Raw genomic sequence first — 21,902 nt, forward strand, 5'->3', positions numbered from 1 at the left:
GCCTGTGTCCACAATACTAAAGCATCTTTACAACTCAATGATAAAAACACAAATAACTCAATTTTTCAAATGGGCAAAAAGAGGTGAAGAGACATTTCTCCAGACACCACACAAGAGGTGTCAAGCGTGTGACAAGAGGTTCCTGCTGCTGGCACTTGATGTGCAAGTTGGAACAATGAGGCACTTCCTGCCACCAGGGCAGCCTGGGCCCTGCTGGAGGTGGGTGCAGCTGTGAGGGACAGGGCAGGAGGTCACCTCCCAGGGATGGGTCAGCCCGAGCGGGCATCGGGCACAGCCACCACAGCCCTTCATGTCCCTGTGCACATTACCCCTGGGTGGGTCTTTTCCTGTCTCCCTGCTCCATTTGCTTTTGCTGGTTTCATGGAGTATTTAAAGTAGTCTTGAACTGAGGTCAGTACATAATGTCCCTGTCACACTGCCTGGCACAGATCACGTGATCAATAAATCAAAACTAGAATTATTTATTTGTAAATAAAGAAGGTTGAAATTACCTCAAAAAAGAAAAAAGAGGTGACACAGCAAGATGTGACGGGGGAGTCCCAGGCGCCTAGGGCAGCAGGCACGGTGTTGCAGTAGGGGAGCCAGGTGGCAGGAAGGTCAGGTGGAGGCCCTCTTGAGACCTGACCAAATAGAGCGCTTCATTCCCTGTGCAGCCTTCACCTCTTCCCAGTCCAGCCTGATGTCGGGAACCTCCTCTTCTGGCTCAGGATCCTTCCTCAAGGCCCCCCGGGGGGAGGCGACCAGGATGGGCAGGGGGCCACATTCCTCCCGGAATTCCACCACATGGAGACCTTTCTTGTCGGCCAGCTGTTGGTGGGTTTCCTGGGCAAGACCAAAATGAGAACAGCAGTTAGGTCTCCGAGGGTCCCTGTGGCTATAGGAGTGAGAGGCACCACCACAGGGGTGGGGTGGGGGTGGGAGTGCAGAACCCACCAGAGAGCTTGGGGGAAAGAGCAGTGCCAGCTGATTCTGGGTGGTTAAACCACAGTGGCTGTCACAGGGGGATGCCTCAGCCCACCTTCCCACCCCAAACTGGGGTACGCCAGGCCTCGCCTTCCAAACTCCCTAAGCACGTGCCTGCCGGGCCAAGCACCAAGCCTGAACCTGGTGGAGCCCTGAGATCTAACAACCAAATCACAGGAGGTCCAGGGGGGAAAGGACATCAAGGACCCCACGGGTGCTCAACCCTGGAAACACTATGGGACAAAACACCTGACTTTTTCAACATAACAGCAGCAAGGGGGGAAGAGAGAGGGACAGACCAAGAGAGACTTAAAAGACACAGGAGAAACTTTAGAAGTGCTGACATCTTCTCAACTGGATTGAATCAAATCAACGGGATTGAATCAAAAACTGTGTAAAAAAAAAAAGTTTTTAAATCGGACGAATGGATAGATTTGAATGAACAGATTCGATACTTGATAATACTGAGTCATGATATTTAGGAATGCTAAGGGTACCATGACATTTTTTTTTCCCCAGTGCTGGGGATCAACCCTGGGCCTTAAGTGTTCCTAGCAAGCGTTCTACCATAGAAGTAAACGGATCCTTTAGATCCTCTAAAGGATCAGAATCAGAAACCACTTCTCAGGTTTCTGATTCGGATCCTTTAGAAATACAGTGAAATATTTACGAATGAAATAAAATGGGACCTGAGATTTGGTTCAAAACGACTCGGTGAGGTGATGTTGAGAAACAAGATTAGCTCTGGTTGGGCAGCAGAGCCCTGGGGTCACTGCAGCAGGTGGCCGTGGGAGCCCCTAGGAGACCCTCAGCACCTTGGTCTGCAGCACAGCCAGACCTGCTCAAACCCCAGGGAAGGTTACCTGGCGGGAGAGCCCATGGAAGAGGCCCCGGGTGAGGTTGAGCATGTTGACGGACCCAGAGACCTCGGCATACATGTCCTTGATGCCAATGAGCCGGCAGATGGTAATGATGGCCCTGTGGCAGCGCAGGCCGTATCCTAGGAGACAGGAAATGGACTGAGCACCTGCCAGCATGCTGTCTTTCGTGTGGCTCTGGGTTTAGGGAATGACATTTTGGCTTCACCACCCCCAGCTAGTGTGACTTCTAGGACGACATTTATTCAATGGTATGTACAAAAATTAAACAGAATATCTACCTTAAACGTAGTGGGGGGGAAACCACGATGTTACTTACATTAAAACTTTAGTGCCTGAAAACTCTTGGCCCTCTGCCCAGGCCAGCTCCCGTGTCCATGCCTGGTTACCATCAAGGGAGACGCCTGTCCTCACCCTCCTAGACCACTCAGCTGCCCTGGCAGCGACACCACTTCCCTCTCCTGGGAACACCTTCTGGCCTAAGTGGCAGCGTCTCCTGAATTGGTGGCTCCTGGAGTGCTTTCTCACCTCCCTGATGGCCTTCAGTGCTGGGGTGGTCTCCTCCCCTCTAGCCACGTGCCCTGCTCTTGGCCACCGGCAATCCCTCCTCCAGAAGAGCATCAAAAACACAAGCCAGGGCTGGGGCTATAGAGCAGAGCGCTTGCCCGGCATGTGTGAGGCACTGGGTTTGATCCTCAGCAAATCAAGGCTCCGGGGCACAACCTCTCACTGGCCATTGCTCTCTGAATTAAACAAAGACATCTGCAGGATCTTCCCCCCACAATATCATTATCACACACACACACACACACACACACCGTGCCTGACCCCACTTACTGCACTGTCCTCACATGGCCTGTGCAGTAGGGCACACTGTACCTGGGGCACGCACCAGCCTGGAACGTTCTCCCAGACCTGCCCCTCTGCTCCTCTTCCTTCAGGATCTCACTCACACTGCCCCTGCTCAGAGGCCACCTCTGGCCACCCTGATGAAGGTGGCCCTCCTCCTCCTCTTGACAGCACTGAGGAAGGCACAAGGCAGTAGCTCAGTTGCTTAGGGCCTCACTAAGTTGCTGAGGCTGGCCTGCAACTTGCAATCCTCCTATCTCAGCCTTCTGAGTGTCACTGGGATTACAGGTGTGCACCACTGCGCCCAGCTCCTGACCTGAACTCCTGAGATTTAAAAAACTACAGTCAAATGAAACAGGTTCTTACTACAGAACTGCAAGCAAAATGCAAATCCAAATGTTTAAGAATTCTGCACCAAGAGTGCACTGGGTGTGACTGTCCCCATAACCAACACTGCCTGTGGCCTGTCCACAAGACAAGAAAGGCCATTTCTGCTCACCCAGTGCCTCAATGAATAGAGATCATAGAAGTTCAACAGTACTCAATGGTGAGGGGCTGGGGGAGCTCCGTGACAGCGCGTGCTTCACAGGTGTGGGGCTCTGCTTTAATCCCCAGCACCAAATAACAAGCCTAACACCACGACACTTGTAGAGGAACAGCACGTGACTGGCAGGAAAAAACACCGTCCAGCTGGGTGAAGGCTCCAGGAGGAACCACGTGCCCACTCATCCAACCGGACCACCACCACCTGCTCTGCATGCCTCAGCCACTCCAGGAACAGGCCTGGGCCTGTGCAGCCCGACCTTGGCTTCTTCCCCAGGAGCCTGCCCTTCCTCAGCCTAATTCAGGACTTCCATCTGTCACTCTCAGGATGAGTTCAAGGAGAGGCGAACAACCCCAGGGGGGAGGGTGGGACTGTGGTGCTTTCTCTGCTTTATGTTCAACAGAGAGTCAGAGCTTTCCAGTTACCTCTGGGCTGTTTCTTCATCTTGATGTGTGTGTCCTCTTATATCTCCAAGAGATGTCATGGAATACTGGGGGGTAAAGCAGACACAGGAGGGTCAGGCATGTGGCTTTAATGTCTGCAAAAGCCACAGAGCACTGGGTGCTGCCCTAAGAAGCCAGCCCACAGGACACACAGACGCTGACCCCACTCATTCTCCTGCCACACCCCCGAGGCCAGGCTGTTTCCTCATTTTGCACATTTGTAAGAATGCAGTCAGAGCAACACAAAGACACCCATTGGGCATGTCACAGACACACCAGGACACAGTGGCATTCTGCAAATCTTACAAGAAAAGACCCACACTCACTTGTATGGTCTTCATACCGCTCTATGTAATGCAAATAGTGGATGGCTTTGTTCTTTGCCTGAAGAAAGGAAGGAACAAATTCTCCTAAATCTCTCGCTGGGTTTCAAAACTATTTTATAAAGTATTTTATTATAAAAAATTCCACCTATGCACCTTAAAACATAAGGACTTAGCCACAATATCATTATCACACATACACTGACGATTCCTTCGTGATACGTGACTGTGTGCCTGCAGTGCCCCCATGTGAACACAGAGCTTTTCATCTTCTACTAAATGTTAACAAAGAAAAACATGCACGTACTTTCCTGAAAGCATCCACCCGCTCAGTGGCCTTCCCAATGGCAAAACCTTCAAAAGAAAAAGCAAAACTTATGAAAAGGAAAGCTACTCTGACCCAGCCTGTGCCTCTCCCCAGCTCCCAGTTTGGGCTCTACAGCATTTCACGCCCTTCTTTCAACTGCCCACAGAACACCTGCTCTGCACAACCAGCCATGAAGAAAGCCAGAGATGTGCTCATCTGTTCTGAGGCATTCGACAGACTTGACATTGAGATACATAACATTACCTTTTATAAATCTCTAATAAAATGAAATATACTCAATTTTTAAAATTAAGTATGCTCTATATTTATAAAAGGCAAATGTTTTGGGGCACTTGTGCAAAGAGATTAAAATGACAAGAAGGGATAGGGGAAAAATACATTGTTATAGAGTAAAACTATGATTTCAGTAGAATTTCAATTTTAATTAACCAGAAAAATAAACCTAATAGTTTCCAATTTGTAAATGCTTTACCCTAGGAAATGAGGTCTATCACAAGTTGCAGAAATGCTTCCATTATTTGCTGCCACCATTTATTATTTAATTTGAAAAAAGTACTTTGTTTTAAAATTACCCACAGGAAAATAAAATAGGCAAGACATCTGAGGCCTGGGATGAAAAGGGCTTGAATTCCAGTTCTTAGTTTAAACAGAACAAAGTAAACCATGGAAGTCCTAGAGGGAAATATGAGTGGACTTACTTATAATCTTCAAAAGGAGACTTTCTAAGCAAAACACAAACCAGAAGTGACCTAGGACTGATAAATTTGCTATGTTAAGGTTTAAAACTTCTGTGGATTTTAAAGCTTCGATGTGGAAAAAAATTCAAAACTAAGTCAAAAGATGATAAGACAAAAAAGGCTCATGTCCTTAACTTACAAGAAGCTAATCCCAATCAATAAAGACAAGAAAACCACCCAATTAAAACAATAGGCAAAGCACCTGGACTGACAGATGTCCAAAGGGAAAGCGCAACGGCCAATGAACACGCAAAATGGCGTCGGCACTCTCCTAACTTAGAAAGTACAGGTGTAAACTGGGAGAGACGTTTCAGGGATCATACTGACAATCAGTAAAGTCTGATACTACTCAGGGCAAGGATGGGTGGTACAGAGGGACATAAACTGATGCAACCTTTGAGGAGGAGATCTGGCAATACTTGACATTTACACCCAGTGCGGCAGCAATTTCAAGACATTTCTCCTATTTCTATATTTCCAAAAGTTCAACAAGCTCCATGTACAAAAAGGTCAATGTTATTGTTGTTGTTTGTAATAAATGATACAAATTTGGAAACAATAGGGATTGGGTCAAAAATCATGTCTATGCACACACTGGAACACTATGAAACCAATACCAGAAATCTGCTTATGCTAACAGAAGACCTCTCAGGGCAAAACCAAGCAAGAAGAGCAAGGTGCAAATTCATGGCTATAATAAGATCTCTGCTAAGCTTTTGATAAAAAGGTAAAGGGAGGTAACATGGACACAAAATTTCAGAAAAGATATTTTTGAAAAGAGACAACACTAACTGCTAACCATGGTCTCTTACAGCAACGCACTATCATGTATTTTGCTTTTGCTTTGAAATTTTCAAAAGGAAGCAACAAACAGTTTTCCAGTTCTATGTGAACACATTTCAAAAACAAGATGTTCAGTAGGGAAACTTTAAAAGTCTAAAGAAGAAAATTTAAATGACTGACAAACCTGCTAACCCAAGTGAACACTTATCAGTCAGTGTACAGTCTTCTAGTTTTTTTCCTTGCATATAAATGACTTTAAAAAAAAAATCATGATTACATGACAAATTTTTAACCAAAATCACTTATTGTGTAAGTAATTTTTCACAATTCTTTAATGGCTATAGAATATTACTTTGGAGGCCTGTGGTTGTGGCTCAGAGGGAGAGCACTCGCCTGGCATGCGTGAGGCACTGGGTTTGATCCTTAGCACCACATAAAAAATAAAGATCTTGTGTCCACCTATAACTAAAAATAAATATTAAAAAAAAGAATATTATATTGGACAGCTATCCTGTAACCAGGCCCGACTGAACTTGTTCTAAGTTTTTACTATTATGCACCATACAATAGTGTCTTAAGCCCTTTAAAATACCCAGTCCTCAGATGTAGGCCTTAAGAGCTTTTCTTTCTTTCTCTGAGAAGCTTCGTGGTTTACCACCAGGTTTGTGAGCCCAGACCTCTAGGCGGCTCTATTAGTAGAAAAAGTGAGACTGGCAGCAGGGCCCTGGCTTCCAGCCGGGCAGCCAGGCCTCTTTGTGTCCAGCGTCACCCCACTCACCTGCAGCTCCCTGCCCATTCCCCACAGCCACCAGGACACGGACTGATCTCTTCCTTCCCTCTTTGGCTGTCATATTGAAAACATTTCTGACCTAAAAGACAAAATGCTTCATCAATAGGACAGCTGAAGAAAACTCTGAGGTAGAGGACGAGGACCTGCTGGCTCAGCCACACAAGGCTTGGTGCAGGACCCAGCACCTCCTCCAGTCTGTAGGCACAAAAGCAAACTTCCCAAACAAACCCTCCCTCTGAAGCATTTCGGGAACACAATGGAAATAAGACTTTCTCTTCCTATTTCATTGGGTTATTAGGAGAGTTAACTAAGATAATCTTTAAAGGAATTTACAACTACACAACTCAATATACCCCATCTTAATAAATGTACACAGGAAAGAAAACACTATGGATTAAACTTTGAAATAGTTTAACACTGATTATAAGACAAATTCCAGTATCAAAGGTACTAAAATATCTTAGAAATGATGAAATGCAACGTAAGGAAAAAACTTCGCAGGACTGGACTGCTATGTTAAGGATCAGGCTTAAACAAGAATACAGAATTTGGAAACACCTATTCATTATAAACTTCAGGAAAATCTCCCATTTTTTCAGCCTATTTTAAAGGCCAGGAATTATGAAACTATTAACTAAACTGCTTAAATGACAGTTGTCCCCTTTCCTTCCTAGGAAGAAGTTTAAGGAAAAGGGAGGCTGAGGCCACACTTTTGAATGATCTTATAGGAAACAACCTACATATGAAAGACTCTTTCAGTGGGATTAACTTTCAAAAGCTATGAACTGGGGTGTGTGTAGGGGCACACGCCTGTAATCCATGTGACTCAGGAGACTGAAGCAGGAAGAAGGCAAAGTCAAGGCCAGCCTGGGCAACTTAGCGAGACCCTTCTCAAAATAAAAAGTTAAAAGGGCTGGGGATGTGGTTTGGTGGCAGAGTGTTTGCCTAGCAATGCACAAAGCCCTGGGTTCAATCTCTAGAATTGGGGTGGGGGGAATAACACACAATGGGATACCAACATAAAACACTTGTAAACATATTTTAAAAATTCCATAATATAACTGATATTGAAGAAATAATATACATATTCAGAGAGGCTTTGTCACAAATTTGATATATAAATTATTCCACAATTTGGGGAGGTACTGGGAATTGAACTCAGGGCACTTGACCACTGAGCCACATCCCCATCCCTTTTTCGTATTTTATTTAGAGACAGGGTCTCACTGAGTTGCTTAGGGCCTTGCTTTTGCTGAGGCTGTGGAACTCACCATCCTCCCTCCTTAGCCTCCCAAACTACTGGGATTTCAGCTGTGCACCACCGAGCCCGGCTCTGTTCCACATTATGAAACACTGATTAAATGCACAGTGCCAGCTCCAAGGAACACTGGCCATCAGAGAACCACCCTGGAAGGGTGGTTCAAGCACACCTGATACAGGATCTGTGAGCAGCCCAGAGACCACTGCCCTAGTCAAACTGCACACTGGCCATAACCTGAGGCTTTCTGCCCCTGCCCCTGCTCCTCCCAACCTGTTCTCTGATTGTGTCCTAGATACAACTGGTGTACAGCTCCACAAGAGGCCACCACATAGCACACTCTAGCTCCAGGAAGAAGGAACTTAACATAATCTCCAAATTGTGCTCCTGAATTTGCCCCTCACAAACCTCAATTTCATAGTCCCCACAAACCAAGGCAGCAGTGGGGACCACCAACATGAAGGAACTGAACTTCAAATTGTGTTAATTCCTCCCTGAACTTGAGTCTGTGTCCGAGAGATCACTGTCACCACAGCTCTGCTCAGCTCCTCCTGCCCACCCGACCCCGGCAACCTCTCCAGAGGACCCTGGGAGTTGAGCTCGGCAGGCCTACCTCGAGTATCCTGGTATCAAAGTCCTCATAGGTCTCTACAAGGAGAGAAGAAAAAGCACACAGATAAGAGCATCCACGCTGCTCACGTGTGACAGCCTTTCCCAGGTGCCCTCAGACTTCTAATGGGAAGAACATGAGCTCTCTGGTGCCGCTCTCCAGGCTGCGCCCCAGTTCCCATCATCCACGGGGACTGCCTGGCCTGACTTCACGAGCTCAGCCACGACTCTCTGACCGCAGCCTCCCCCTCTCCAGCTCCCTGCTGCCGGCTCCCGAGGCACAGGTTCCTGGAGCGCCGACACCTCCAGAGCCTTCCTCGCTGCTTTCCCATCTGGTCTCCTGGGCTCTTCACAGCCTCTCTCACCAAAGTCCCTCAAAGACACCAAAGTCCCTCACTCCTCATAGATCTCGCCAACGTCCTCAATCCCTACACTTTTGTCTCTACCGCCCTCTCCAGGCCAGAACCCACGCAGCTGTCTGGTCACAAGTGGCCTGCTGCTGCTGCCAGGAGAGATCAGAGCCTGGCCTACGCTCACCACTCTCAACTGCGGGTCTGACCCGCTCGGGAACTCCCGGCTCCTCAGCTTTCAGTTCTCTTAATTCAGCCTCTGCTTACCACCACAGCTGTTTCCAACACTCCCCAATTCTCTTGCTTTTACTTATTACACAAAATCTCAATTACAAAATAAAATAGGAGAGCAGAATAAAAGCTTCTGTACCCAGCAGTCGGCTTTGAAAGCGGTCAGCTCCAGAGTCAATCTTCTTTCCTGGACACTGCCAGGGTCCCACCCACTGGGTGATAGTGAAGCCAGTGCCAAGTGCCACCTTCTCATCAAGAAATATTCTGGTGGCCATGTTCACCAATGCCACTATCTGGCTTGATGACTCCTCACCAAAGCTACCAGATACCAGGTGACCTCCCCGCCTTTCCACCCCCATTGCACAGGCTCACCCAAACCTGCACCCTGCCCCTGCTGGCTAACAGCAGCCTGTCTGTCTAAACTCTGGATCTGGTTACTGGGGACTTGGCTCGTGGGCAGGTCCTCTCCCTCCCAGACCTCCACCCTCCTGCACGCTCGCCCCATCCTCTCCAGCCCAACCATTCCTCTACTTTGAGCCAAACTCCTGTTTGCTTCCTCCTCTCCCACTCACTGGCAAGAGCAAGATTTTCAGGTGAATCTGCCTTTGTGGGGAGGGGGAGGCTTTGTTTTCTAATTCAGCCTAAGTGTCGTCAGTTTTTGTTTCATGTTTGCTTTTACGAAGGCTTAGTGACAGCTCTCTGGGGTCTCTCAACTCTGCTGTTAAACAGCACTCCAAGCCTGAGGCCACGTGTTTGGGAAACGCTGTGCCCTACAGATCTATAATGCACACCACCATGTCTAAGGCACCTGCTAAGGCACTGGGACCCAGGGCTTTCCATCCTGTTGGAGGAACACTTCCTGGTTACAGGCCTCTAGTGTCCCACAAATGCAACCGGGATAACAATGTGGAAAGTTAGTCAAAGAGGTCAAATTCTTTTTTCAGAAAGGGTAATCTAAACAGACAAGTAAACAATAAAATTATTTTCAGAAACACTGTAGGACGATACGTCCTCTACCAAAGGCAAGCAAACCAGGCCTCCACTACCTCCATTGGGACCAGGGTCCGGGGGACCGACACTGAGGCCACCCCATGTGTTCCCGCTCCAGCCTCGCTCCCGCTTCACTTTCATCCTCTGCTTCCAGTCCCACTCTTCCCTCTGCTGGAGCATGTCAGCCGCCACCTGCTCCTGCTCCTCCTTGCTCCTCTGGGCAATGGTCTGCACGGCTCCATTTCTCATGAGAGGGGCATTCAGACCCGGCCACAAGAAGCCGGAGCGTCCTGAAGGGTAAAGATTATAGGTAAGTGACAACTTCTAAAAGGTGCTCACTCTTCATGTTGCTAAGATGCCAGGGAACGCGTGGACAGACACCAGCACAGTATTGTGGAGTTGGAGCTGATGCGATCACTTGGCAGGTGACCTGGCACTGTCACAGTTTTATGCACATCTACCCTACAGGCATGTGACCGCATTTTCACTTTTACCAAGAGAAACACTCGTGAGGCCTGTGAGCGCTAAGATGTCTGCTGAAACACGACCTGTAATGCAGGTCGGCAACAGAGTCGGCAACAGAGGAACGGCTGAACGCACAGCCAGCAGGTGCCATATCCTGCACAAAATCAAAAGCCGTTGCTCTCGGGCTGGGGATGTGGCTCTCAAGCAATAGTGCGCTTGCCTGGCATGCGCACGGCGCGGGGTTTAATCTTCAGCACCACATACAAATAAAGATGTTGTGTCCACCAAAAACTAAAAAATAAAATATTAATTTCTCTCTCTCTCTCTCTCTCTCTCTTAAAAAAAAAAAAACAAAAAAAAAACGTTGCTCTCCAGGTTCTGATGTGGAATGATTTCTAAGACATGTTATTATTATTACTTTTGGTTCTGGAAATTGAACCCAGTGGCGTTCTACCACTGAGCCACATCCCCAACCCTTTTTATTTATTTTGAGACAGGGTCTCACTAAATTCTTGAGGCGGGCCTTGAAACTTGTCATCCTCCTGCCTCAGCTTCTCCAGTCGCTGGGGTTAAGGGGTTTGCCAACCATGTCCAGCCCTGAGACCTCTTATTGGGTTAAAAAAAAAAAAAAAAAAAAAAAGCAGATTATACAATTGCATGTACCATATAGTATAATTATCTTTTTCTTTTCTTTTCTTTTTAAAGACGATATCTATTTCTTTTAGGGAATTGATACAAAAGCGCGCACCAGCACACACAAAAACAACTGAAGGAAATACCAATATGAGACCAGTGGCCCCTCAGGGGAGACAATGGGAATGTGGACGGCAGGAAGGACATCAGGGGCTTTTAGTTTTCTCTACACTCTGCGTTTTTACTGAGAAGGTATGCATACGATTTTTATAATTTGAAAACATAAATTATAGCCAGACACAGTGGTGCATGTGAGCAGTCCCAGCTAGGTGGGAGGCTGAGACAGGAGGGAGGTTTTAACCTGCAAGTTCAAGACCAGCCTGGCAAGACCAGATGGCAAGACCTGTCTCAAGAATAATAATAATAATTATTATTATTATTATTATTAACATTATTAAAAATAAATAACAAATGCTTAAAAACTAAAACAAGATACAAGTAGTAAAAGCACCCAAGCAGATGTGCAATCTTAGAAGTGCAGCACAAGGTGCTTCCTTTATTTCTGAAAGGTTGTTAGTATCAAAAGCGATGAGTCTGCACAACAGTAAAAATAAGCCAATTCAAGTTCACCTATCCTATTTTTGCTTTCAAAAGCACAAGTATAAACAATCACATCAGCACGTGAAGGACCAAGGCCAAGTGCGGCCCACCAGCTGATTTGTAAATAAAGTTTTACCGGAACACAGCTGGGCCTGTCCAACCATGCGCTGTGCAGGGCAGTTTCTGTGTGACAGCAGCCCAGTTGAGTAGCGGCAACAGGCCCTGTGACTACAGATCTGCTCTTGGTCACTGTCTTCTCTGGGCAGGGGAAGCCTGCCAGCTCTCTGCGAGCTCCACCTGCCTGCACTGGGCTGTGTGCAGCACAGGACCTATCACAGCTGTGCCCCATGGAGTACGTGACACTCTGGGGCAGCTGGTAAGCCCCCTGGTTGGACTCTAAACCATGGATTCTTATGCACTTAATGAGAATGTTTCCAGTTTGCCAAATATCCATAAAATCGGGGGAAAACACTTTAAAAGCACATAGACTCTTTTTAGAACAAAGTTTGCCGTTGGGCCCCCCCAGGCCTCCCTCAGACCCAGCTTGCTTGCTATTTCTCCCCTTCCCAAGATCATCAGTTTCCCACCCCAAGTTCAGGACCAAATCTGAAAACTGTCAAAACAACCAAACACGTTTACCTTCACCAATGACCTGACCCCTGTTCAGATCCTTCCTTCTCTTTTTTTTGCTTCTTTTGCCTCTTCCTTTTCTTGCCCCAGCACCAGTCTCTGCTAAAGCACCTTTCCAGAGCTCATCTGCTGTCACTGTAAGGAAACGGGGTTTTGAAAAACTCTGTAGTTGTAAAGCAAAGATCTACACTCTCCTAAGAATAAGAAAGGCCACAAAGCCCAGCTTCATCCATGTCACTGAGGGAATGAAAATAAAATAAAATCATACAGTGAACATAAAACATGATTACATTTGGAAAACACAAGAGGAGACAATTCCACTTTGTTTCCACAAAAGATGGCTAACATTAAATCCCAGTAAGTCCCTGACCAGTAAGTAGACTTGCTTCCCTGATGTCTGCCAATCACAACTCAGGTCTCAGTAGTGACGTCTCTTGAACTTCTCCAAATGATACGTCCTAGCAAAGGCCCAGCTAAAAACAGTAAGGGCCTTCTTGGTGTGACTCTAAATCAGCAGGGTATCTGGGGCACAATTCAATACTTCTAGGCCTTGGGTGCCCCAAATGAGGGGCTCAGATAAACTAGTGCTCTCCAAATACAGCTGTAGCACATGAGATAATTCTAGTTGCATTTTTAGTTGAATAATCACTAAAATGTTAATTCGTTTATGACAGAAGAAAAATTAAGATAGGAAAGCACCCCTACTTTCCTGTTGCAGGAAGTGGAAGTGTGTGCCAGTCTACCTACATTTAGTGAAGAAGCTGTAGGGTCTGTACTGCTGGCCTGACCGGCTGGTGGGAGGAGAGATACAGCACTGTGTCTGTAGCGCATGACTCAAGCTGGTGAAGTGTCGGCTGTCTCTGGTTCCCTGCAGTGACAAAGGGCCTACAGAGAGATGAAACAAAACCAAGTTAGATGCTCCCTGGCTGTGGAGCTGCCAGCACCAAATAACTGTGACTTGATGAAAATAAGTCTCTAAAAATTCTAATCTTTTAAGAATCATATTTTGAGGACAATTGTTATTTAAAAAATAAAACCAAACTTTTAGGAATGAAAGCCACCTAAATGCCCTTCCTAGAGAGGTCATGGTTCATTTCCACAGTGGATGTCCCAGTCTCAAGAAAGCTCTGTACAGCCAGGGTTTCTGCCCTGCATTATCCAGCCCAAGCTCCTGGGCTGCTCTGGGCAAATGGCGCCCTCTGCTGTATGCAGCTGGGCAGTGGACAGATGAGGAAAGACCTTCAAGTGAAACTCTTCAGAAGAACAAGACTCAATGTGTAGAGGGTACCCTGCCCTTTATGTTCAAAACACAGGGAAGCAGGGAAGGCATGCTGTAGACAGCTCCAGAAGATCAGGCAAGAGACTGAGGAGCGGCTGTCTCTGTGGAAGAAAACAGGGGCACTTAAGGTTGGATGTGAAAGACCCACATTTTTGTATTTTGAGGGATTTTTTTTTTTTTAACCACATGCATCTATTACTTGAGAAAAGGTTTTAGAACAGCCATGTCTGAGAGGAAGCCATCTGACCAGTCCCAGGGATGGCGGTTTCACGTGAGGAAGAAGGCAGAGGTGACAGGAACAGGTGGTGATGAAGGAGTGGGACAGTGCTGGCAAGATCAGTGCATGCACAGATTCTTGAGCTCTGTGCTTCACTAGAGAAGTGACAGGATCCAAACAGCCCTGGAGGGAAAGTGGCCTTTAGGGTATTGGCTTGATAAACACAAAACAAAAACCTGACAACAGCTGTTTTCAAGTCTGAGTGAAGCCATGCAGAGGACAGTAACTGCAGATTCATCAGCAGCATCAACCATGACTCACAGGACCAGAGAAAGAAAGCGGGTAAGGACAGGGAGAGTGACATCTAAGGGTGGTAGGAAGCCATCGAAATAGTTCCACTGAATACAGAGACCCAAACACAAAGGGATAATCTTTGATTACTGGACAGCACTTAATACGACCATTTTGTTTCAAATGTAGGCCTATGAGATACATTTGCCAATGCCACAAGGAACTGGATGACTGGATGAGATTTCAACACTAATTTCGATTCCAGATGATTTGCTCACCTGTGGGGAGGGAGATCGCACCTAGCACACAGATGTCCTCTAGACCTGTAGCCCACCTGATGAACTACCAAATAAAATGTAGCCAGAAAACATTGGGTCTTCATTTTTTTTGAAGTTGTTGACGGATCTTTATTTATTTATATGTGGTGCTGAGGATCAAACCTAGTGCCTCACATGCTAGGCAAGCACTCTGCTACTGAGCTACAACCCCAGCCCTGGGTCTTCATTGTTTAACAAACCAGAATTTTATCATTACAAATCTCATTCTGCTATACACAGCCTTTCTTGTAAACACCTTCATCTTCAACACATATCTAATATTAAAACATTTCATCTTGCTCTGTTCAGCATTATAATCTTTAATGTAGTTCAAGAAGTGTAAAAATTATTAACAGATTTTTTGGAAAGACTGAAATATCACTCATAGCTAATAATGTACCCAGCCTAAAAGAAACCAACTGTCAAAAATAAAAAGAAATCAACTTTAGAATTTAGAAATAGCCACTTATTTTTTGTTTGTTTTAATGGGAGGCAGGGAAGAACTGGGGATTGAACCCAGGGCTTTGTACACATTAGAAATAGTCACTTTTTCTGGGTGCATGGCACATGGCTGTAATCCCAGTGACTCAGGAGACTGAGGCAAAGGATTGCAAGTTCGAAGCCAGCCTTAGCAACTTAGCAAGAACCTGTTTCAAAATAAAACATAGGTCTGGGATATACCTCAGTTGGTAGAGTGCTTGCCTTGCATGCACAAGGCCCTGGATTCAATCCCCAGCACCATCAAAAAAATAAACAAAGAAAAAATATATTAAAAGGGCTGGTTATGTAGCTTAGTGATAGGGTGCCCCTCAGTTCAATCCTCAGTACCACCAAAACAACAGTCAATTTTCATGCACACTTGTATAAATGGTTTTGCTTACATTGTGTCACGATTTTTTTTTTAATATTTTATTTACATTTTAGTTTTCGGCAGACACAACATCTTTGTTTGTATGTGGTGCTGAGGATTGAACCCGGGCCGCACCCATGCCAGGGGAGTGTGCTACTGCTTGGGCCACATCTCCAGCCCCGTGTTATGATTTTTTAAAGAAGAAAGTTCAGTAGTTCAGGCTGAGTCACGTTCTGAAGCTCACTTACAGATCACAATCCACCTCACTTATCAACTCTGTTCTGATCCTTTGAGTTCTTATTAAGTTTAGGTCATGAGACCCCAGACTCAGGAAGCAACAACCCTGCAGCCTAAAGTGGGATAGGCCACAACCCCTCAGGTGGGGACGGAGAGGCCCCCAGGGTTCTACCTCAGCACACATCACGTTCTACACCAAGAACTCCTTCCTTCTCACTTGGGTCTCTTCTAGGAAAACTGGTTGGTGAGAGATTTTAGAAAATTTATTACTATGTTTCTGACTAATTTGCTGCAGCATTTAGAAAAATAGAGTGATAAGGAAAGCAATCAACTTCTTAAAAGTCAGGCAATTATGAATTTCAGGAAAAAATGTAACAGTAGAATACTACCTAGCTCCACTCTGAATGTGCACATAATTTAATAACAAAAACAATGCCCAGAGATTCAGTCCAAACTTGGCTTCTACCTATACTGGAAGAAAGTAAGGGTAAGGATAGACTGCTACATCTCCAATTAGCATAACAATGTTGTTTAAAGAAGACTGAGTGTATTTAGAAATATAACCAGAGGAAGGTGAAAGAATTAGTGTTCCTAGATGATGGGAAGGAGCAGAAAAGGACTAGGAATGAAAGCTCTGAGCCTTTTACGACCTTTTGGAAACTCAAATTTTTTTTTTTTTTTTTTTTTTTTTTACTTCTGGTGTGGAGCTGGGGATTCAATTTCGGGCCTTGGGCACCCTAGGCAAGGCTCAACCTCTGAGCCGCACCCCCAGCCTGAAAGTTAATATTTTAATGAATAGCACAGCAACCTGCAGTGAGGACAGCTATCCCTATCAGGCCCTACACCGGCTCAGGTCAGGGCAGTGCCTGGCACATGTTAAGGGGTAAATAAACTGTTTATAAATCAGTGAGTGAATCAACCAAGCAACAAATCAAACTGGTTGATTCACAGTGGGTGTGACAGGTCCTAGGAAATCTGCCATTAGGGAGAAAGCCCTGTCAGCTGGACTTCTCCCAGGATCTCCAAGGCATCTCACAGGTGGGTGTACAAGAGGAAAAGGCAGGAGACTCACAGGAAAGCCCAGCACTCAGGAGTCCCAGAAGCTCAAGGTGAAAGGGCCAGGCTTCCTTGCACAGCAAGGTTGGCCTGGACTTCCCAGAAGGCAGCTGAACAGAGGCCCTGCACTATGTCAAGGAAGTCTGTGTCCACAGGAGGGGGCATCACAGCAGCCAGAAAGCTCTGGGACCAGCCCTGCTTCACTGGCTGTGTGATTTCTTTCATTCTTTTTTGGGGGAAGGTACTGGGCATTGAATTCAGGGGTATTTAACCACTGAGCCCCATCCCTAGTCCTTTTTATTTTTATTTTAAGACAGAGCTGGCCTTGAACTTGCAACCTCCTGCCTCAGCCTCCGAAGTCACTGGGATTACAAGTGTGCACTACTGTGCCTGGCCTGGCTGCATGATCTTGAACAAGTCACTTGGCTTCTCAGAGATTCACCTTATCATCTCTAAAATGCGAATAAGCTCATGAAAGCCAGTGTGAGGGCTGAACAAGGTGATATGTTTCAAGCCTAGTGCACAATACCTACTCAAAAATGGCAACCATTATTTTTTAAAGCCTTGAACTACAACAATTGCACTCATAAAAAATTTGAAAAATACTCAAGACGGTACAATACCATCATCAAGGACATGCCTTGTCCATTCACATTTTCAAATCTACAGAAACTCTTATTAAATCTTATGAGAACAGATACTTCCCAAATGAATCTCACCATTGCTGAGAGTGGTCTTCAGCGCCAAAACAGAAGCTGTTGGAAAGGTGTTCAGGGAAAGCTGCCAGCTCCAGAAATGACCTGTCAATTAAAAATAAGTAAATAAATATTTTTTGGTTCCAGTGCTGGGGTTGAACCCAGGGCCCGGAGCCTGCAGGCACGTGCTTCACCACTGAGCCACATCCCCTCTTCGTTTTTTGAGAAAGGGTCTCCCTAAGTTGCCCAGACTGGTTTCCAACTTGCAATTCTCCTGTCTCAGGCTCCCAAGTTGCTGGGATTACAGATGAAGGCCTCTGCACTCAGCAAAAAGTGGAGTTGTTTTATGGTGTGGGCAATAGAACCCAGAGCCTCACATATGCTGGGCAAGTGCTTTACCACTTAGCTATGTCCACAGGCCTCCAACAAGAATAAATAAATTTTAAAGATACATTCCTACATGAAGAGGGACATTTAAAATAATAAGGTGAGCCACCTACTGTGGCACAAACCTGCAACCACAGATACCGAGGAGGCTAAGGCAGGGGAAGTGCAAATTCAGGTCTCGAGATATAAAGGGTTGAGGATGTGGCTCTGTAAAGCACAATAGGGTGCAATGCCCAGTACCCCAAAAATAAATAAAACAGTAACATTCACAGAATAATACCATCCACAGAATTAAAGAACTAAGAGAAGTGGATGAGTGATTTCCAGGCTTAGTGACCACTGGCCAGGTAGCTGCCATCATGCTGCACCTTCTCTTCACCCTCCCATCAACCAGGCTTCATGCTTGGCAGTCACCTTAAAAATCCCTCTGCCGTGGGCCACACCTCTGCTGTGGTCCTGTTGCCACTTCTTTGTTCAGGCCTTAGCATCACTCAGACACAGGTTCAAGGTTTTTTAATGGGTCTCCCACCTCTCCCCTTGTATTTACCACCTTTCTACAGTAAGAGGCTTCATCAATTAACAGCCCTGACATGTCCTTCCCTGGCTTCCTGCTGCCAAGTTACAAATTCTGGGCACAGCCTGCAGGACTGCCACATGGCCCCAGGCTTCCACACCAGCCTCCTGCTGCCCCTGCCCCACCCTCCCCATAGCCATCCAAACACACAGTTAGTCTTGAATTCGCTCTCATACACTTTTGTATATGAGATCCTGGATCCACCAGATCCTGGAGGCTCAGCAGCTCTTGTGAAACCTCCACCCTCTGGAGCCCCCACAGCACCAGGCTGACTGTACCTCCCTGTGCAACCCTTCATACAGTGTGGTTCTCCAGAACACACTTAGACAGCATTTGTGGGCAACTGGTTTTTGGCAGAGGGACCATGACCATTCAATAGGGGAAAAGGAATGTGTTCAATAAATGGTGTTGGAATAACAGGGTGTCAACCCATAGAAGAATGAAGTTGGGGGGCTGGGGAGATAGCTCAGTGGTAAAGTGCCTGCCTAGCACACATGAGGTCCTGAGTTCAATCCCCATCACCACATAAAAAAAAAAATAAACAACAACAATAAAAAAGATATTTTAAAAAATACAACTTAATTATTTGGGGCTGGGGATGTGGCTCAGGCATTAGCGCGCTCGCCTGGCATGCGAGCGGCCCGGGTTCGATCCTCAGCACCACATACCAACAAAGATGTTGTGTCTGCCGAGAACTAAAAAATAAATATGAAAAATTCTCTCTCTCTCTCTCTCTCTCTTTAAAAAAAAAAAAAAAAAGAAGAAGAAGAATGAAGTTGGAGCCCTACCTCACACCTTATGTACAACTTAATTCAAAATGGACTAAAGACCTGAAGGTAAGAGCTATAACTATAAAACTCCTAGAAGAAAAACAGAGGTAAATTATCATGACCTCGGGTCTAGCAATGTTTCTTAAACATAACTCCAAAAGTACCAGTGATAAAAAGAAAAAAAAAGAAAAAACCCATAAACCAGACTTCGCCAAAATTTAAAACCTGTGTTTCGGGGATGGGGATAAAACTCAGCTCAGCGGTAGAAGAACCAGCATGCCTGGGTTCAGTCTCTAGCACTACAAAAACAAATAAACAAAAACCTTGTATGCCTCAAAAAAACACTATCAAGCCAGGCTTCGTGGTGCATGCCTATATTCCCAGCAGCTCTAGGGGCTGAGGCAGGAGGATTGTTGAGTTCAAAGCCAGCCTTAGAAAACCCCTAAGCAACTCAGTGAGACCCTGTCTCTAAAAATACATATATAAACAAGGGTTGGAAATGTGTCTCAGTGATTAGGCACCCCTGGGTTCAACCCTCAGTACAAAAAAAAAAAAAAACCAAAAAACAAAAAACCCACAAACTATTAAGAAAGTTAAAAAACAACATATGGAATAAAATTCTGCAAATCATACATCTGATTAGACATCTTTAGAACTCCTTACAATTCAATAATAAAATGAAAACCCAATTTTAAAAGAGCCAAAACACTTGAACAGACATTTCTCAAAAAAACATGTAAAAATGGCTAATAAGCACATGAAAATACATTCATTATCCATCAGGGAAATGCAAATCAAAATTTCAAATGAATACCATTTCATACTCACTAGGATGGCTATAATCAAAAGAACAGATAATAAGAAATGTTGCTAAAGAAAAATCAAAACCCTCACTGTACCCTCAGGTACTTCGAAAACATTCTGGCCATCCCTCAAGTGTGGAATTACCAGGCACATACTCAAGAGAAAAGAAAATAGACACACAATGTAAAAACATGGCATGCTGATGTTTACAGCAACATTAGGCATAATAGCCAAAAGATGGAAAACAACCCAAGTGTCCCTCAACTGATGAGCAGATAAAGTGTGGTGATGGACACGTTACAATTCAGCCCTAAGAAATTCAGGATGATACATGTTACAATGTGGATGAATCTTGATGACCTTGCACTGAATAAGCCAGCCATGTATGTGGTTCTACTTACATGAAATGTCTAGAACAGGAGAGCTAAGAAGAGTGGAAAATAGATCAGTGGTGGCTACAGCTAAAAAGCTTCCTTCTTGGAGTGATAAAAATGTTCTAATTAGATTATAATGATAAATGCACAGGTTTGTGCAAATATTGTGCACTTCAAATAGATGAACTGTATGGTATGTGAATTATAGTTCAAGAAAGCTGAAAAAAAAAAAACAAAAAAAATAGTTATACACAAGAAGACAAAAAAGGGGGGGCGGGGAAACACACTTTGGTGGCAGGAATTTTGGGTGCAAAAACCTATGTCCCTTGCTCAATCTGTGTGGCTCCCTCCACCACCTGTATAAAGAGTATAATAACAGAATCTACTCCATAAAGGGACTGGGAAGGCAGTGAGGGAAAACGCATGAACAGAGGAAGACAGTGGCTGGCACACAGTTTAGACTCATGAAGGAAGAGAGCCTTGAAATACTAGGAGATGGGGAAAGAAAAATAAAAGGGAAGAGACAATCATAAAGACAAAAGAAAAGAATATTAAGGTCAGATTTTCTGCCAAGATTGCTGGTGAAATTTTTTGCTACAAAATGAGTTACCAAAAAAAAAAAAAAAAAAAAAAAGGACTTTGAGGGTTTTAGGGGGCTTTGAGTTCCACAATTGGAAATGCTGAACTGTGGACTTAACAACAAAATAGGGCAGAGAAGGCAGGCGGCGGCCACGCAGCGGCCCTGGAGCCAACCTTAGGCAACACAGCAGCAGGGCGCCTTCCTAGGGTGCACACAACCCACCAGGGCCCCGGGGGACAGGAAAGGCGACACTGAGGGCTGACGTCCGAGTCATCCGTCTCTGCACGGAGGCCACCGGCCAGCTGGAATTCAGCTGACGGAGGCCAGTGCTCTCCGACTCCACCTGGACAACCACCATCACCTTCAGAGCCCCGCGGGCGCCTCTCAGCCCCGAACCCGGTGGGCATCACCATGTGACGGGGGGGGGGGGGGGGGGGGTCGCGCCTGCCCGCCGGGAAAGCAAGGCTCGCCAGTTCCCTCCTCTTCACCAAAACGAACCGTGAAGAACCCACTACACTTCACGGTCACTTTACAGCCAAGCGCCCCGACGCCAGAGAGGCAGGGAACGCGCGCAAGGTCACCCAGCGGTCCCGGGCTGGATGGGAGAGCCGCGGGACGCTGCTCACTTCCCTCCGCCTGGACTCCCGCAGGCCCCGGCGACCCCCGGCTCCCGCGCCCCCTCCCCGCGCTCACCGGTCGACACACCGCACAGCGCAGGAAAGCGGCCCTCAGCGCGCACCGCCGCCGCCATGCTGAAGCGCGAGCCGCGCCTCCTCCCTCCGGGGCAGCCGGTCCTTCGCCTGCCACGAGGCTCCTCGTCAAACGGCGGGCCCCAGCCCTCGGCTGGAGGTGCGAGACCCGAGGACCACGCCGTAGCGCATATCGTGTTGGAAGAATTATCCGGATGGGCCACAGGGTAGGTTGGATCAGGCGTAGCCGCGGACAGCTCCGCGGGGTCCTCGCGCTAGGGCCCGGGGGCGGGGCTGGGGCGGGGCCAGCCCCGGGCGCGGGTCTGCGAGTTGGAGGCGGCCGCTTGTGAGCGCCTG

At 46.3% G+C, this 21,902-nt stretch overlaps 1 pseudogene across 1 annotated transcript; it reads right to left on the minus strand.

Annotated features, from left to right (window-relative positions):
• Positions 1 to 466: 466 nt before the first annotated feature.
• Positions 467 to 21,622, minus strand: LOC144369242 (small ribosomal subunit protein uS5m-like; annotated as a pseudogene). Its single transcript, XR_013428710.1, has 12 exons — positions 21,550 to 21,622; positions 17,392 to 17,472; positions 13,173 to 13,310; positions 12,435 to 12,560; positions 10,154 to 10,387; positions 8,531 to 8,565; positions 6,648 to 6,738; positions 4,329 to 4,375; positions 4,025 to 4,082; positions 3,681 to 3,745; positions 1,848 to 1,984; positions 467 to 843 (listed from the first exon to the last, which is right to left on the minus strand). The product of XR_013428710.1 is annotated as a small ribosomal subunit protein uS5m-like (transcript).
• Positions 21,623 to 21,902: the final 280 nt, after the last annotated feature.

The sequence above is a fragment of the Ictidomys tridecemlineatus genome, chromosome 12 (genome assembly GCF_052094955.1).
Source record: "Ictidomys tridecemlineatus isolate mIctTri1 chromosome 12, mIctTri1.hap1, whole genome shotgun sequence".
NCBI classification, from domain to species: Eukaryota; Metazoa; Chordata; class Mammalia; order Rodentia; family Sciuridae; genus Ictidomys; species Ictidomys tridecemlineatus.